At 43.5% G+C, this 12,997-nt stretch overlaps 1 pseudogene; it reads right to left on the reverse strand.

The window, feature by feature from the left end:
• Positions 1-11,102: 11,102 nt before the first annotated feature.
• LOC108178695 (6-phosphogluconate dehydrogenase, decarboxylating-like) lies at positions 11,103-12,797 on the reverse strand (annotated as a pseudogene).
• Between the last annotated feature and the right edge of the window lie 200 nt (positions 12,798-12,997).

Here is a 12,997-nt window from a genome sequence, read left to right on the forward strand (position 1 = left end):
TGGAGGATGGTCCAGGTCCTTGGGCCCCTGCGCCCCCGTGGGAGGCCTGGGGGAGGCTCCTGGCTTCGGATCGGCGCAGCTCTGGCCATTGTGGCCGATTGGAGAGTGAACCATCAGATGGAGGACCCCACTCTGTCTCTGCCTCTCCTCTCTCTGTGTAGCTCTGATTTTCAAATGGATGGATACATCTTTAAAAAAAAAAAAAGAATAATGAGGTGGGGCCAGCACTGTGGTGCAGTGGATTAAAGCCCCAGCCTGCAGCGCCAGCATTCTAAATGGGTGCATGTTAGAGTCCCGGCTGCTCCTCTTCAGATCCAGCTCTCTGCTATGGCCTGGGAAAGCAGTAGAAGATGGCGCAAGTCCTTGGGCCCCTGCACCCATGTGGGAGATCTGGAAGAAGCACCTGGCTCCTGGCTTCAAATCAGCCCAGCTCTGGCCGTTGCGGCCATCTGGGGAGTGAACCAGCAGATGGAAGACCTCTCTCTCTGCCTCTGCCTCAAATAAATAAATAAATCTTAAAAAAAATAAAAGAATAGTGAGGCTACGAAGAAGCAGGGAGGGTTCAAGAGACATTTAGGATGAGAGGGAGCAGAGGTGTAGACTCAATGAGCTCTGTTTGGGACTAAATAACTCAGGTATTAACATGATTTTTTCCTCTGAGGTGAGCAGTGAAGGTTGAAGAAAGTCAATTGATATGTACAAGGTCCCACACCTGGAAGGAGTGCAATCAGGACTCTGGCTTTCTATCTTAACATCTGCTGTTCACTTTGTGAGAAGTTGCTATTAGACAAGTTTCTAGATCTTTGTGTGTAAATCCTCTTTAAAGAGCCTGAGTTTTGTTTCCCCACTGACTACTCTGTAGCATGTAATCATTTCAGAAGGTACTTTTATCTGAGGGTTTAATTGTTCATAAATGTACTATGAATTTGAGTTCTTGAACTTCAGGTCATTATTTTACCTTCCTTTCCACTTAGTGTTTAATGAACAGGAAGCAAACCTTTCTATCACAGGGAGGCTCAAATAAAGAGCCTGGGACTCAGAAAAACTGAGCCCAAGTCTGAGCCTTGGCCACCAATTAGCTGTGCGATGGAACTGGTCGCTTCCTTTTTACAAACTCCTATCTGAAAGCACAGGAGAACAGAACAAACACGTATTCACTCACATATAATAACCTTATACATGCCTTTTAAAATGAATGCTCCTTCAAACTGTGAATAACCGCTCTCATCAATATGTTCAGTGAGCTGGGTTTCTGACTTTCCCTGAAATTCTACTGCTTGCTCATCGGGAAGTATGTTCCTGCCCTGTAATTGTTGAGCACAGTGTGATCAGACTCTTGTCAAGCAAGACACATGGGTATGTTGATTTTTACCCAAGACACTTGTACTGCTAAGATTTTTTTTGCAAGGAGTAGGGGAGAATCACTGAGTTATAAAACTGGTAGGGAGAGTAAAAATGAACAATGAAGTGAAATACAGTTTATGAAAACCCCACGTAATATGCTCATCCTGAAGCATCAACGAGATGATGGCTAAGTGTTTCTGTGAATGGAAAGGCACACATAATGGGTGATAATGCCAATTTTTTTTGTTTCAAACCCCACAAACTAGGTGAATGTGTGAGTTAAAAGGGGCTTTTGGTGGTGCAGACTCACCCCTTACAATGGCCCATCAGGAAGGATGGAGGCCGGCGCCACGGCTCAATAGGCTAATCCTCTGCCTTGCAGCGCTGGCACACCGGGTTCTAGTCCCGGTCGGGGTGCCAGATTCTGTCCCGGTTGCCCCTCTTCCAGGCCAGCTCTCTGCTGTGGCCTGGGAGTGCAGTGGAGGATGGCCCAAGTCCTTGGGCCCTGCACCCCATGGGAGACCAGGAGAAGCACCTGGCTCCTGCCTTCAGATCAGCGCAGTGCGCTGGCTGCAGCGTGCTGACCGCAGTGGCCACTGGAGGGTGAACCAATGGCAAAGGAAGACCTTTCTCTCTGTCTCTCTCTCTCACTGTCCACTCTGCCTGTCAAAAAAAAAAAAAAGAAAGAAAGAAAGAAAAGGAAGGATGGAGCTCTAACCTGCAACTCTACTCCGAGGGACTGGGCTCCAGGGCACAGAGCAATGGGGGCAGTGACCTTCTTGGGATATGGAAGTCAAGGTCAAATCCCAAGAGAGATTGGCATTCCTAAGGGTTCCCACTTCCCCTTATTTGGCTCCCATGAGCAGCAGGAAGTTCTAGGCATGAGGAACCTTGGACTCTTGACCCTGCTGGCAGGTAACAGCCCTTCTGCACGGGTGTTTCTCCTCTATGTGAGCACCCACAGCACAGCCTGGCAGTGGCACAGGGAACTACAAGGCCAGCCAGAGGCCAAGTCATCCCGACTGGTATATAGAAAGCAGAGGCAAAGTCTCACTGGAGGGGTGAAATCCCTCGTTGTCCCCAGCATCACAATAAAACGACACCTGGCCACAAGAGCAGAAACTTCAGCGGCAACTGTGGAGAAAGTTCCAAGAAAGAAACGAGGAAGGGAGAGGTAGGCCCTTTGTAGACAGTCAATCCCAAGGCAGGTAGAAGAGAAGCCCTTTGATTCATCCACTAACCATTTAACAAACACCTGCCTTGAGCAGAGCTATGTGACAAGCACCATGGGTGTTCTAAGATTGAGGGAGGCCTGGACATTTGCCCTAAAAAGGCTGTGCTTACACAGAGGAGCTAAAGCATAGATACACTTACCACAGGTGTTGAGGACAGCCTTGGGGGAGGGGCAGCAGGTACAGAAAGGAAGGCTGCCCAGAGGCAGGGAGCTTTGCAGAGTACTATAAAGGGGACCTTGGATTGGTCTTCCATGCTTGAGATTAAATGGACACCTCTTCTGGTTGAGTGGCCTTGGGTCCCTCCTGCTGTGTGCCCCTATCACAGTAGTCGCTGAATACACACTCACTGAATGATTGGATGACTATGGTCTAGAGTGTTTGCCCCGCCACATCAAGTGGACAGCCCAGCACTTCATGACTTGCAAAAACACATGTTGCTTTCCTACAAAAACTGTCTATGTGGGAGATTTGGATTATGTGGAGGCAAAGGAGGTGCCCTACTAGCCTCACCACAGGATTTCCATCCAATCCTCTAGGTCTGCCTTCTAACCACAACAACATTCCCTTTCTTCCCCTGCCCTAAAGCTTGAGCTGTTCTTACAGCCAAGGAACCTCTGAAGCCTTGCGTGCATTTCATCCTGGGGTTACTGCCCAGCCCAGCCAGGGGATGCTGCTCAGCTTTCAAAGCCCAGGATTTCCTCCTCTGGGAAAGCCTTTCCTGAGAACCCCCCCCCCCAACTGTGACCCCTCCTGACTCTTGCCTGCACAGCTGAATGAGTCATGATATTGTAGGTAAAGTATGTTTGAGTCATTTGAGTCATCAAGGTGTTTCATGTGTCATTTTTTCCCTCCCAAATGGCCGGCGACCCCCTTGTTGACAGAGATGGTAGCATCTGCTTCTCTATCCCTTGGAATGTCTCCCAAAAGGCCCCGCAAGTAAGTATGCAGTAAAACTTGCTGATTGAGGGGAAGGCCAGAACGCGTCTGATTCTTTTCAGGATTCTCAAGTCATAGACGTTGACTTTGTCTATGTCCCATTCATCAACCTTCTGCCATCAAATTGCCCCAGAAACTAGAGAGACAAGAAGCAGTCCTGTATTAAGTTTAGATCAGACATCAGGAAATCTTGGGTGCAGTCCTGGCTTTGGCAAGTCAGTTACCAGCTTTTGATCGCAGTATTCTCAATTAAAACAACAGGGAGATTTTGGCTTCTGGCTAAGAGGGAGTAATAGGGTTTGTTATAACTACACTGCTGCATTAAAAAAAAAATAAAATATAGAAAACGTGAAGCAAATGTTTTTCAAGACACTGGAAATTGGGCAACAAAAATAATGATCTCTGAGAGATGGGAAACAAGCAAGATGAGTCTTATGAATGCCCTGACATATTTTTTAAAGATTTGTTTGAAAGTCAGAGAGAGAGAGAGAGACAGAGAGAGAGAGAATCTTCCATCTGCTTCACTCCCCAAGCATCCAGGGCCAGGGCAGGCAAAAGCCAGGAGGCAGGAAGTCCATCTGGGTCTCCCACATGGGTACAGGGGCCCAAGTACTTGAGTCATCTTGCACTGCCTTCCCAGGTGCATTAGCAGGGAGCTGGATTAGAAGTGGAGCCATCAGGACTTTAACCAGTGCTCATTGTGGGCTGCCAGTATTACCCCACTGCACCACAACACTACCCTTCCTGCCTGCCCCCTCAACACACAGCCCAACTTATTTTTAAACAGCTGTATTCAACTGTAACTCACCTACCACACAATTCACCCATTTAAATGTAATATTCACAGATGCATGAAAACAACACTAATTTTAGAACATTTTCATTACCTTAAAAGGAAATCCTGTGCCTTTCAGCCATTATTTCTCTATTCCTCATTCCTCCCCCACCCATAGCCCTAAGTACCACTTGTTTATTTTCTGTATCTATTATCAATTTCCCTATTCTGGATTTCTAAAATAAATGTAATTATACACTATATGGTCTTGGTAACTGGCTTTTCTTACTGAGTAGTAAATTTTTAAGGGTTCATCCATGTTGCAGCATCCATCAGGAAGTATTTCATTCCTTTTTATGGCCAAGCACTGTTGTGCTGTATAGATAGATCATATTTTGTTTATCTGGTCATCACCTGATGGATATTTGGGTTGTTTTCACCTTTTGGTTATGATTAATAATGTTGCTAGAAACATTCGTGGACAATTTCATACAAGTTTTTGTGTAGATGTACATTTTGCTTACTCCTGAGTCTATACCTAGGAGGGACGTTGCTGGGTCATATGGGCATTGTATGTTTAAACTTTTCAGGAACTGCTTTCCCAAGTGGCAGCACCATTTAACATTTCCACTAGCAATGTACAAGGGCTCTACTTGCTTCAGTCTTGCCCATACTTGTTATTTGACTTTGTAATTATAATCATCCTAGTGGGTATAAAAGTGTATCTAATTGTGGTTTTGATTTGTATCTGATGACATTAAGCAACATCCATGTGCTTACTATTTGTGTATCTTCCCTAAGGAAATGTCTATTCAGATCCTTTGATCATTTTTAATTTGGTTATTCACCTTTTGATTATTAAGTTCTGAGTTCTCTATAATCTAGATACCACTCCACTGTCACAAAAATTACCTGCAAATATTTTATCCCCTTCTATAGGTTCTCTTTTTACTTTCATGATGGTTTTCTTTGAAACACAAACGTTTTTAATTTTAATGAGGTCCAATTTATATTTTTGTTGCTCATCCTTTAGGTGTTATAAACAATAACCCTTTGCCAAATCTGAGGTCATGAACATTTATACATGTTTTCTAGTAAGAGGTTTATAGTTTTAGCTCTGTACTTAGGCTTTTGATTCATCAGAGTAAATTTTTGTGTATGGTATGGGGTATAGTCCAACTTCATGAACCATGCACTATTCTTTACTCATTGAATGGTCTTGGCACATTTGTCAAAAATCACTTGGCCATAGACATATAGTTTTACCTCTGGACTCTCAATTCTGTTTCATTGATGTACCTGTCTATCCTTATGCCAGTACCACACTGTCTTGATTATCATTGCTTTGTAGTAAAATTTGAAGTCAGGAAATGTGAGTCCTCCCACTTTGTCCTTCTTTTTCAAGATTGTTTTAGCTATTCTGAGTCATTTGCAATTACATGTGAATTTTAGGATCAGCTTGCCAATTTCTAAAGAAAAGCTAGATGATTTTGATTTGCATTTCTCTGCTGGCTAGTGATCGAAGCATCTTCTTATGTGTCTGTTGTCCATTTGTATTTCATCCTTTGAAAAATGCCTGTTCATACCCTTAGCCCATTTCTTTTTTTTAATTTTAAGGTATACAAATTTTCTGTATTTCATATATACAGGTTTAGGAACATAGTGATACTTTCCACACTACCATCCCTCCCACCCACACTCCCACCTTTCCTACTCCTTCCTAATTCCTTCTTTTAATTTTTACAATGATCTACTTTCAGTTTACTTTATACCCATAAGATTAGTCCTACACTAAGTAAAGAGTTCAACAAATAGCAAGAAGAAAAAAACACTGTTAATCAACAGTAGAGACAAAGGCTATAAACAATCATCAAATCTCAAAATGTCAATTTTACTCCTACATGTTATCTTTTTTGGTACCCTATTAGTTACCACAGATCAGGGAAAACATACGGTATTTGTCTTTTTGGGAGTGGTAGTCCATTTTTTAACTGGATTGCTTGTTTTGTTGTTGCTGAGTTTATTGAGCATCTTATATATCTTGGGATATTAATCCTTTATCAGATGTATAGTTTGCAAATATTTTCTCCCATTATATCAGTTGCCTCTTTGTTGAGTGTTTCCTTTGCTGTGCAGAAGCTGGGTGTAATCCCATTTGTTTCTTTTTGTCTTTATTGCCTGTACTTCTGGGGTCTTTTCCAAGAATTCTTTGCCGATGTAAATGTCTTGTAGTGTTTCCCCTACTTTTCCTCTAGTAATTTGATGGTTTCAGGTCTTAGATTTAGGTTCCCTGATTGATTGTGAATTGATTTTTTTATAGGGTGTGTAAGGTAGGGATCATGTTTGATACTTTGAAATGCAAAGATTCAATTCTCCCAACACCATGTGTTGAAGAGACTGTCTTTTCTCCAGGGAGTGATTTTAACTCGGTTGTCAAAGATTAGTTGGTTGTAGATGTGTGGATTGATTCACGGATCTCTAGTCTGTTCCATTGATAGACACATCTATTCTTGTGCCAACACGAAGCTGCTTTCATTATAACTGCCCTGTAATATGTCTTGAAATCTGGTGTCATGATGCCTCCAGTTTTCACCTCACCCCAGTTAGAATGGCTATCCTCCAAAAACCAAAAAATAACAAATGCTGTCAAAGATGTGGGGAAAAGTGTACTCTAAAACACTGTTGGTGGGAATGTAAATTAGTACAACCATTATGGAAGACAGAATGGAGATTCCTCAGAAATTTGAAAATTGATCTACCATATGACCCAGCCATTCCACTCCTGGAAATTTACTCAAAGGAAATGAAATCAGCATATAAAAGAGTTATCTATACTCCCATGTTTGCTGCAGCTCAATTCACAATAGCTAAGACACTGAATCAACCCAGATGTCCATTAACTGATGTCTGGATAAAGACAACCCAGATGTCCATTAACTGATGTCTGGAATACTACTTGGCCTTAAGCGAATGAATTCCTGTATTTCACAACAAATGGATGGAACTGGAGACCATTATGCTTAGTGAAATAAGCCAATCCCCAGAGGACAAATATCATATGTTTTCCCTGATTTTTGGTAACTAGTATACAGAATACAAAAAAATGTAACATATGTGAGTGAAGTTGACATTTTGAGATTTGACTATTGTTTATAGGTGTTCTCTATACTCTTGAGGAACAGTGGTTTTTCTACTTACTACTTGTTGAATTCTTTATTTAGTGAAGGGCTGGGCTTGTGATTATAAAGTAAATTGAAGGTATGTCACTATAAAAGTTAAAAGAAAAGAAGGAGGGAGGATAGGAATGAGGGAAGGAGGGAGGGTATGGTAGAAAGTATTATCGAGCCGGCGCCGTGGCTCAATAGGCTAATCCTCCACCTTGCGGCGCCGGCACACCGGGTTCTAGTCCCGGTTGGGGCGCCGGATTCTGTCCCGGTTGCCCCTCTTCCAGGCCAGCTCTCTGCTATGGCCAGGGAGTGCAGTGGAGGATGGCCCAGGTGCTTGGGCCCTGCACCCCATGGGAGACCAGGAAAAGCACCTGGATCCTGGCTCCTGCCAGGATCAGCGCGGTGCGCCGGCTGCAGCGGCGGCCATTGGAGGGTGAACCAGCGGCAAAGGAAGACCTTTCTCTCTCTGTCTCTCTCTCTCACTGTCCACTCTGCCTGTCAAAAAAAAAAAAAAAAAAAAAAAAAGAAAGTATTATCCTCATAAAACTGTATATGTGGGCCAGCGCCGTGGCTCACTAGGCTAATCCTCCACCTGTGGCACCAGCACTCCAGGTTCTAGTCCCGGTTGGGGCACCAGGTACTAGTCCCGGTTGCTCCTCTTCCAGTCCAGCTCTCTGCTGTGGCCCGGGAAGGCAGTGGAGAATGGCCCAAGTGCTTGGGCCCTGCACCCACATGGGATACCAGGAGGAAGCACCTGGCTCCTGGCTTCGGATCAGCGCAGTGCGCCGGCCATAGCAGCCATTTGGGGAGGTGAACCAACGGAAGGAAGACCTTTCTCTCTGTCTGTCTCTCTCTCCTGTCTAACTCTGCCTGTCCAAAAAAAAAAAAAAAAAAAACCAAAAACAAAAACAAAAAAAAAACTATGTGTGAAATACATTAAATTTGTTCCCTTTATATAAGTTTTACAAAGTAAAGGAAGAAAAGAATAGTTAGGTGGAATTCTTATAGGAATTGCATTGTAATCATAGATCATTTTGGGACATGTTGCCATCTTAACAATATTAAGACTTCTTACTCATGAGTATGGTTTATGTTTCCATTATTTTGATCTTTTTTTTATTTCTTTCAAGAGTGTTTTGTAGCTTTCAGAGTATAAGTTTTGCACTTCTTGAGTTCCATTCTGTTTTATTTATTTATTTATTTATTTATTTATTTATTTTTCTGACAGGCAGAGTTAGACAGTGACCACAGCAGAGAGCTGGACTGGAAGAGGAGCAACCGGGACAGAATCCGGCACCCCAACCAGGACTAGAACCAGGGGTGCCGGCGCTGCAGGCGGAGGATTAGCCAAGTGAGCCGCGGCGCCAGCCCTGTTTTATTATTTTAAAAAAAGATTTTAAATTTATTTGAAAAGCAGAGAAAAAGAGAGAGAAGGACACAGAGATAAAGAGACTTCTTGGCATCCACTGCTTCACTGCCCAAATGCCTGCAAGAGCTGGGCCTCGGCCAGTCCAACGTGGATGGCAGGGACCCAAGCACTTGGACCAGCACATGCTGCCTCCCAGGCCATGCATTAGTTGAACGGTGGAATTGTAAGTGGAACCAGAAGTCAAACTGAGGCATTCTGATATGGAATGCAGGCATCCTAAGCAGGGTCCTCCTAAACATGGCAAAGAACACCTGCCCCCATTTGATGCTATTGTAAATGGAATTGTTTTTCATAGTCTCATATTTGGATTGTTCACTGCAAGTATATATACAATTGATTTTTGTATATTGATTTTGTATCCTATAACTTTGACTTGTTTATTAGCTATCGTTTTTGTGGATTCCTTAGAATTTCCTACATACAATAGGTAATAGAGGTAATAGAACAGTCTATGAAGAGAGATAATTTTAATTTCCCATCCAAATGGCTTTTATTTCTTTTTCTTTCCTGATTGCCCTGGATAGAACTCCAGTATGATGTTCACATGCTAATGTCCTTGTTTTGTTCCTAATCTTAAGGGTAAAAGTATCCATTCTTTCACCATTAAATATGGGGTTAGCTATGGATTGTTCATAGATACCCTTTCACAAGTTGAGGAAGTTCCCTTCTATTCCTAATCTGTTGAGTGTTTTTATCATGAAAGGATGTTGGATTTTGTCAACTGTTTTTTTTCTGCATCAATTGAGATGATCATGTGATTTTTGTTTTTATTTGATTGCCATGGTATTTTATGTTATTTTCAGATGTTAAACTAACCTTATATTCCGGGAATAAGTCCCACTTTTTATGTGCATCATTTTTTATGTTGTTGGATTATTTTCCAGTGATTTGTTTTAGATTTTTTCCAACTCTATTCATAAGAGACGTTGGTATGGGGCCGGCACCTTGGCTCACTTGATTAATCCTCCACCTGCGGCGCCAGCATCCCATATGGGTGCTGGGTTCTAGTCCCGGCTGCTCCTCTTCCAGTCCAGCTCTCTGCTGTGGCCCTGGAGGGCAGTGGAGGATGGCCCAAGTGCTTGGGCCCCTGCACCCGCGTGAGAGACCAGGAAGAAGCACCTGGCTCCTGGCTTCAGATCAGTGCAGCGCCGACCATAGCAGCCATTTGGGGAGTGAACCAACAGAAGGAAGACTTTTCTCTCTGTCTCTCTCTCTGTGTCTGTCTATAACTCTACCTGTCAAATAAAAAAAGGAGACATTGGCATGTAGTTTTCTTGTACTTCCTTTAGTTTTGGCATCAGGGTAATACTAGATTCATAGAATGGGTTGGTTGGGGCCAGCATTGTGGCACAGTGGGTTAACCCACCACTTTTGACACTGGTGTTCCGTATCAGAGTGCTGGTTCACATTCCAGCTACTCCACTTCCAATCTGGCTCCCTGAAAATGCAAGAAGATGGAGGAAGGCCCAAGTACTTGGGCCCCTTCCCTGGATGTGGGAGACCCAGATAGCATTCAGGGCTCCTTGCCTTGGCCTCCCAGCCCTCTGCATTGAGGCCATTTAGGGAATGAGCCAGTGGATGGATCTGTCTGTTTCTGTATCTCCCTCTCTCTCTCACTCTGCCTTTCAAGTAATTAAATAAATATTTTTTTTAAAGTGAGTTGCCTTTGGGTCAATTAATACTTTTTTCCTACTTGGGTGATTTCAACTTTTATTAGCATACAATTTCTCATGTTATTGCTGTACAGTTGGTCGTGATGTTCCCATTCTCTCTCTCTCTCTCTCTCTCTCTTAGTAAAGTAACTGTTACTCAATGGAGGGGAAAAGGAATCATCTGCATGATATAAAGGTTCCAGTTTGATCAAATCCCCTGGACCCCTTTCTCTTCTATATTCTAAGAGTTGCTGTCTATCAGGCAAATTCTGACTGCCTTACTGGTCAACAGGGCACAGGTGGCAACAGACTGTTTCATGGAGTTGGTTGGCTGTCACATACAGGATCAGTTCCTGGGCTGTCTCAAGAGGCAAGAACAGAGGGCATGATGGCTTTCAAAGAGCTATTTTACACACTCTGACTTTTTCAGGAGTCTCTTACATCTCTTACAACACTTTATTTTAAAAGATCTCAGCAGAAAACAGCAAAGGACCTTGAAGGTGTGTTGTGCAGCATATGGAATATCCTGGTCTATAAAATTGTGAGGCTATCATAATAGTCTGATTAGGCATTATATGAAGAGGATGACATACTACCATCATGGCCTGTCCACTTAGTGTGGATATACTGTCCTCATTTGGCTAAGATGTCATAAGTGTGAGCTGCAAAATAACCCTGCTGAGCCTGGATGCGGTTGGCTAGCAGCATGATATGTCCGTATCCATCGAAGGAGGAGATGGCTGTGGTGAAACAGAGCATGAGAATGCCTGCCCAGACACCGTGCTCACTGCCTGCTGCCAGAAGTCCTGGCAGTTTTCAACAGCTGACTCTTAAAGAATCTAGTAATAGATTATAAAGTTTTGGGTTTCGATCAAATGCATCTTTTCTCTCCCAGGAATACACTTTTGTTTTTCAGATTTATTTATTTGAAGGGCAGTGTGACAGAGAGATAGAGATCATCTGTCATCTGGTTCCCTCCCCAAATTCCTGCAACAGCTAGGAATAGTCCAGGTTGTAGCCAGGAGCCAGGAACTCCATCTGGGTCTCCCACGTGGGTTGTAGGAATCTAAGTACTGGGGCCATCATCTGCTGTATCGCAGCCACATTAGCAGGAAGCTGGATCAGAAGCATAGCACCCTGACTTGGGATGCAGGAGTGACTGCTTAACCCTCTGCACCACAGTACCCTCCCTGGGCAATACGCTTCTGGTGATGTACTTCCACATCAGGTCAACACCACGATAATTTAGGGTCCAGAAAAATTCAGTGGCTGCCTGTCTTAACAGTATAAAGCCTAGAACATAAGAGATGATCATTGAAGCACAGAGGGCCTTTTGAATGTCCTCCAGGAGCAATTCCTTATCATCTTCAAACTGTTTCTTTGGGGAGGACCTTTCAGTTCTTTCTAGCTTCAATTGTTCCATTTTTCAGAGATGATAAACATTCAGCAAAGACAGCCTCTGATGAGGCTGACCAGAATGCTGTACTCTGGGACTGAGATGGCAATCCACTTCCTGGTGCCCTTCCACCTGTACTGATCTTTGGCGGCAGCTGTTCTCCATAGTGTCTTGGAACTTGAGAATATTGGCTGTGATTTCAATCAAGAACAAGACTAGCTCTTTTTTTATCCTATTCCTCAAATACCTGTGCCATCTCATCATGCTCTGGGCCCAGAACATCTTTCATCAAGTGATACACCTCACAAATTAGCTGCATATCTCTGTAGTCTATCTAATTGTGCACCCTCCTCTGTCACACAGTCACAGCAGGATTCTCTTGCTCCTACTTTCTGTAATAATGCCTCGGAGGATGACCTTGATGTGGAGTCAAGTTTCTTTGTTCCCTCTTGGCATGAGTGATGGACCATACCAGACCCTTTCCTCCCCATTTCCCACAAACAAGATTCCCTTGGTCTTGACTTTGTCTTGTAATATCCCTATATTCATAATTTCCTCCCTGAATGATGTCACCGTTATCCAACAGTAGTGCCAGTTTTTCAATGCAATCGGCAAAGCTTGACCTGCCTCCATGGGAAGGATGATCTGCCAAGGCTTCTTCAGCTTGGAAACCATCTCCTTCAAGGACTGAGCACCAAACACTTTGGTTTCCTTTGCCTCACTGGCCAAGAAATCATCCACTTTGAAGACTATGAAATGTACACAACACAAAGCCTTCACAGGTACAGAATTAAGTCCTGGCCCTTGACAGGCAGTTCAATCAGTACAGTGTCAGCTTAGGCTATGGTGGGGGCAGTAAACATAGCAGAATTGAAGGGCAGGGAAGCATGGAGAGTTTACAGCTTGTGGGCAAGGTAGGCAGAGTCCAACCCTGCGGGCCTCTGCAGCTACTCACCACTTGGTACCTCTTTCATTTCTGATTCTCTCTCCTCTCATCTTTTCTTGGTCAATCAAGATAAAGGTTTGAGAATTTTGCTAGTCTGTAATAGCAACATAGCTTTTG

Source organism: Oryctolagus cuniculus, chromosome X, assembly GCF_964237555.1.
Source record: "Oryctolagus cuniculus chromosome X, mOryCun1.1, whole genome shotgun sequence".
In the NCBI taxonomy this organism is placed as follows: Eukaryota; Metazoa; Chordata; class Mammalia; order Lagomorpha; family Leporidae; genus Oryctolagus; species Oryctolagus cuniculus.